Source organism: Arachis stenosperma, chromosome 4 (genome assembly GCF_014773155.1).
Source record: "Arachis stenosperma cultivar V10309 chromosome 4, arast.V10309.gnm1.PFL2, whole genome shotgun sequence".
NCBI lineage: Eukaryota > Viridiplantae > Streptophyta > Magnoliopsida > Fabales > Fabaceae > Arachis > Arachis stenosperma.
Window position 1 is genome coordinate 74,352,426 of NC_080380.1, and position 5,884 is coordinate 74,358,309.

At 40.2% G+C, this 5,884-nt stretch overlaps 1 non-coding gene across 1 annotated transcript; it reads right to left on the bottom strand.

Annotated features, from left to right (window-relative positions):
• Window positions 1–4,148: 4,148 nt before the first annotated feature.
• On the bottom strand, window positions 4,149–4,256 carry LOC130978608 (small nucleolar RNA R71). Its single transcript, XR_009086230.1, has one exon. It is a non-coding gene; the product is annotated as a small nucleolar RNA R71 (small nucleolar RNA).
• Between the last annotated feature and the right edge of the window lie 1,628 nt (window positions 4,257–5,884).

The following is a 5,884-nucleotide window of genomic DNA, read 5'->3' on the forward strand; positions in this document are numbered from 1 at the left end:
ACAATCTATTGATCGGAGACAACAGGCCATGGAAAATAACCTTACTTCTACTCTAAATGGTCTGAGCTCTACCTTGCAAGCCCTTGTCTCACAAATTGGATCACTGAATAACTCTAACAACCAGTCTTCGAGCTCTGATGGACTCCCCTCTCAACCATTACCCAACCCCAAGGGTGGCATCAATGCCATTACCCTGAGGTCTAGAACCACACTGCAAGAGAGGAACCCAGAGGAAACAAGCCCGCTAGAACACGCGTGATGAGCGGATAATTTGTATACTTTTGGCATTGTTTTTAGTATGTTTTTGATATCTTTTAGTTAGATTTTAGTACATTTTTATTAGTTTTTATTTAAAATTCACTTTTCTGGACTTTACTATGAGTCTGTGTGTTTTTCTGTGATTTCAGGTATTTTCTGGCTGAAATTGAGGGACCTGAGCAAAAATCTGATTCAGAGACCAAAAAGGACTGCAGATGCTGTTGGATTCTGACCTCCCTGCACTCGAAGTGGATTTTCTGGAGCTACAGAAGCCCAATTGGCGCGCTCTCAACGGCGTTGGAAAGTAGACATCCAGGGCTTTCCAGCAATATATAATAGTCCATACTTTGTCCAAGATTTGATGGCCCAAACCCGCAAAGCAATCCGGCCTCAGGAATTCCAGCGTTAAACGCCGGAACAGGAATAAAGTTGGAGTTAAACGCCCAAACTGGCATGGGAGCTGGCGTTTAACTCCAGAAAAGTTCTCTACACGAATTTCCTTGATTGCTCAGCCCAAGCACACACCAAGTGGGCCCGGAAGTGGATTTTTATGTCATTTACTCATCTTTGTACACCTAGGCTACTAGTTATCTATAAGTAGGACCTTTTACTATTGTATTTGTATCGAGACTTTGGTAGCTATCTTTGTTTTATGCTATCTTAGATCTTTGGGAGGCTGGCCATTCGGCCATGCCTAGACCCTGTTCTTATGTATTTTCAACGGTGGAGTTTCTACACACCATAGATTAAGGGTGTGGAGCTCTGCTGTACCTCGAGTATTAATGCAATTACTATTGTTCTTCCATTCAATTCCGCTTGTTCTTTTACCAAGATATCACTTGTTCTTCAACATGATGATGGTGATGATTGACGCCCATCACCACTCTCACCTATGAACAAGGTGATTGACAACCATTCTTGTTCTACAAGCATTCGAGGCTTAGTGAATATCTCTTGGATTCTTCGGAGTCTTCGTGGTATAGGCAGGACCTGATGGCAGCATTCAAGAATCCGGAAGGTCTAACCTTGTCTGTGGTGTTCTGAGTAGGATTCAATGACTGAATGACTGTGACGTGCTTCAAACCTGAGGGCGGGGGCGTTAGTGATAACGCAAAAGAATCACTGGATTCTATTCCGCGCCTGATTGAGAACCGACAGATGAATTCCGCTATGCCGTGACAGGACATATGCAATCGCTTTCACTGAGAGGATGGGAGGTAGCTGCTGACAACAGTGAGACCCTATACGAGCTTGCCATGGAAGGGAGTAAGAAAGGATTGGATGAAGGCTGTAGGAAAGCAGAGAGACGGAAGGGAAGGCATCTTCATACACTTGTCTGAAGCTCATACACCAATGATATACATAAGTATCACTATCTTTATCTTCTATGTTATTTTCGTTCATCACCATATATATCTGAGTTTGCCTGACTAAGATTTACAAGATGACCATAGCTTGCTTCATTACTAACAATCTCCGTGGGATCGACCCTTACTCACGTAAGGTTTTATTACTTGGACGACCCAGTGCACTTGCTGGTTAGTTGTGCGAAGTTGTGTAATGCCATGGTATTAAGCGCACCAAGTTTTTGGAGCCATTACCAGGGATTATGAGAGTTGTGAAAAAGTATAGTTCACAATTTCGCCGACCAAGTTTTTGGCGCCGTTGCCGGGGATTGTTCATGTTTTGAGCAAGCTTTGGTAACATCAGAGCCAAGATCCGGCAACAACATCAAATTTTTGGTGTTATTGCCCGGGATTGTTTAGGCTGGACAACTGACGGTTCATCTTGTTGCTTAGATTAGGTATTTTTTTTCGAAATTCTGAAGGTGAATTCTAGAGTTTCATGATGATTTGTTGAAATCTGGCTGGCTGAGAAGCCATGTCTAATCTGATTGGACCGAGGTTTCAACTTATCACCACAAGAGCTTGTTGATTTCGTATCAATCTTGCTGTTGGAGCAGTGATTTGCTAAGGCTTGGCTGACCTTGGTCATGTCTAGTGTTTTGGACCGAAGCTTTCTTTGAAAGCTTGGCTGGCTGTGAAGCCATGTCTAATTCCTGGACCGGAGCCTTAGACTAGCATTGCACTGATTCCTGGAATTCTCATTAAGAATTTTGATACTTTTTTTCACTTAATTTTCGAAAAATACAAAAAAATTTGCAAAACCATAAAATCCCAAAAATATTTCTTGTTTGAGTCTAGAGTCTCATCTTAAGTTTAGTGTCAAATGCATGTTTTTGTTATATTTTTCGAATCCATGCATATTTTCTTTGTTTTGATCTTTGAATTCTATTGACTTGAAGTATTTTGTGTGTCTCATATGCATTTTCATGTTGTTAGTGTCAGTAGTACACAAACTGCTAAGTTTGGTGTCTTGCATGCATTGTTAATTGATTCCTTTTGCATTTTGATTATCAAAAAATCCAAAAATATTTTTAATTTGTGTCCTTTCAAGTCAATGATACAAAGAATTGAAGATTCAAACATGCTGCAGAGGAATTATACAGAAAAAGCTGAGCATTCAAAAATGCCCAGTGAAGAAGGCAGACTGGCGTTTAAACGCCAGCCAGGGTACCTGGTTGGGCGTTTAACGCCCAAAAGGGTAGTAGTTTGGGCGTTAAACGCCAGAATGTGCACATTCTGGGCGTTTAACGCCAGGATGGTGCTAGGGGGAAGATTTTGTTTTCAAATCAATTTTTTTCAAGTTTTTCAAAATCAAATCTTTTTCAAATCATATCTTTTCAATCAAATGTTTTCAAAATCAATTTCTTTCCTTTTTCAAAGATACTTACTAACAATTAATGATTTGATTGAACATTTTTTGCCTTTTCTGTTAAGGAAGGTTTTATGCTTGAATCATATCTTTTCTTGTTAGGCAAGTCATTAATTTTTAAAATCATATCTTTTCAAATTGTTTTCAAATCATATCTTTTAAAATTGTTTTCAAATCATATCTTTTCAATTACATCTTTTTAAAACCAATCATATCTTCTTAACCACATCTTTTCAAATAATTTTCAATCAAATCTTTTTGAGTTCTAATTTCAAAATCTTTTTCAAAAATCATTTTATTTCTTTCCCACTTTCATTTTCGAAAATTAAGTAATGTTTTTCAAAAACATTTTCAAAATCTTTCACTTAATTTTCGAAAATTACTTCCCTTCTTCTCACATCCTTCTATTTTTGGACTAACACTATCCCTTAATGCAAAATTCGAACTCCATCTTCTTTGATAAGTTCGAATTTTCTACCTCTGTCTTCCATTTTTCTTTTCCTCTGACACCTCAAGGAATCTCTATACTGTGACATAGAGGATTCCATATTTTCTTGTTCTCTTCTCTTTCATATGAGCAGGAACAAAGACAAGGCATTCTTGTTAAAGCTGACCCTGAACCTGAAAGGACCTTGAAGAGAAAGCTAAGAGAAGCCAAAACACAACTCTCTTTAGAGGACCTGACCGAATTCTTCAAAGAAGAAGAACACATGGCAGCCGAAAACAACAACAATGCAAACAATGCAAGGAAGGTGCTGGGTGACTTTACTGCACCTACTCCTGATTTTTATGGGAGAAGCATCTCTATCCCTGCCATTGGAGCAAACAACTTTGAGCTTAAGCCTCAATTAGTTTCTCTAATGCAACAGAATTGCAAGTTCCATGGACTTCCAATGGAAGATCCTCATCAGTTTTCAGCTGAATTCTTGCAAATCTGTGACACAGTCAAGACTAATGGGGTTGACCCTGAAGTCTATAGACTGATGCTATTCCCTTTTGCCGTAAGAGACAGAGCTAGAATATGGTTGGACTCTCAACCTAAAGAAAGCCTGGACTCATGGGAAAAGCTAGTCAATGCCTTCTTGGCAAAATTCTTTCCACCACAAAGATGGAGTAAGCTTAGAGTGGAAGTCCAAACCTTTAGACAAAAGGATGGAGAATCCCTCTATGAAGCTTGGGAAAGATACAAACAATTAATCAGAAAATGTCCTTCTGACATGCTTTCTGAATGGAGCATCATAGGTATTTTCTATGATGGTCTCTCTGAACTATCTAAGATGTCCTTGGATAGCTCTGCAGGAGGATCTCTTCATCTGAAGAAGACGCCTACTGAAGCTCAAGAACTGATTGAAATGGTTGCAAATAACCAATTCATGTACACTTCTGAAAGAAATCCTGTGAACAATGGGACTAGTCAGAAGAAAGGAGTTCTTGATATTGACACTCTGAATGCCATTTTGGCCCAGAATAAAATATTGACTCAACAAGTCAATTTGATTTCTCAAAGTCTGTCTGGAATGCAAAATGCACCAAACAGTACTAAGGAAGCTTCATCTGAGGAAGAAGCTTATGATCCTGAGAACCCTTCCATGGAAGAGGTAAATTACCTAGGAGAACCCTATGGTAACACCTATAATTCTTCATGGAGAAATCACCCAAATCTTTCATGGAAGAATCACGAGAGACCTCAACAAGGTTTCAATAACAATGGTGGAAGAAACAGGTTTAACAATGGCAAGCCTTTTCCATCATCTTCTCAGCAACAGACAGAGAGCTCTAAGCAGAATAATTCTGACTTAGCAACCATGGTCTCTGATCTGATCAAAACCACTCAAAGTTTCATGACTGAAACTAGATCTTCCATTAGGAATTTGGAAGGACAAGTGGGTCAGCTGAGCAAGAAAATTACTGAACTTCCTCCAAGCACTCTCCCAAGTAACACTGAAGAAAATCCAAAAGGAGAGTGCAAAGCCATAAACATGGCCGAATTCTGGGAGGAAGAAGAGGCAGTGAACGCCACTGAGGAAGGCCTCACTGGACGTCCACTGGCCTCTAATGAGTTCCCCAATGAGGAACCTTGGGAATCTGAGGCTCAGACTGAGACCATAGAGATTCCCTTGGACTTGCTACTGCCTTTCATGAGCTCTGATGAGTATTCTTCCTCTGAAGAGGATGAGTATGTCACTGAAGAGCAAGTTGCTAAATACCTTGGAGCAATCATGAAGCTAAATGACAAGTTATTTGGAAATGAGACTTGGGAAGATGAACCTCCCTTGCTCACCAAAGAACTGGATGACCTGTCTAGGCAGAAACTGCCTCAAAAGAGGCAGGATCCTGGGAAGTTTTCTATACCTTGTACCATAGGCACCATGACCTTCAAGAAGGCCTTGTGTGACTTAGGGTCAAGTGTAAACCTCATGCCCCTCTCTGTAATGGAGAAATTAGGGATCTTTGAGGTGCAAGCTGCAAAAATCTCACTAGAAATGGCAGACAACTCAAGAAAACAAGCCCATGGACTTGTAGAGGATGTTCTGGTTAAGGTTGAAAACCATTACATTCCTACTGATTTCATAGTCCTAGAGACTGGGAAGTGCATGGATGAATCCATCATCCTTGGCAGACCATTCCTAGCCACAGCAAAGGCTGTGATTGATGTTGATAGAGGAGAGTTGATCATTCAAGTGAATGAAGAATCCATGGTGTTTAAGGCCCAAGGATATCCCTCTATCATCATGGAGAAGAAGCATGAAGAGCTTCTCTCAAAACAGAGCCAAGCAGAGCCCCCACAGTCAAACTCTAAGTTTGGTGTTGGGAGGCCACAACCAAAATCTAAGTTTGGTGTTGAAACCCC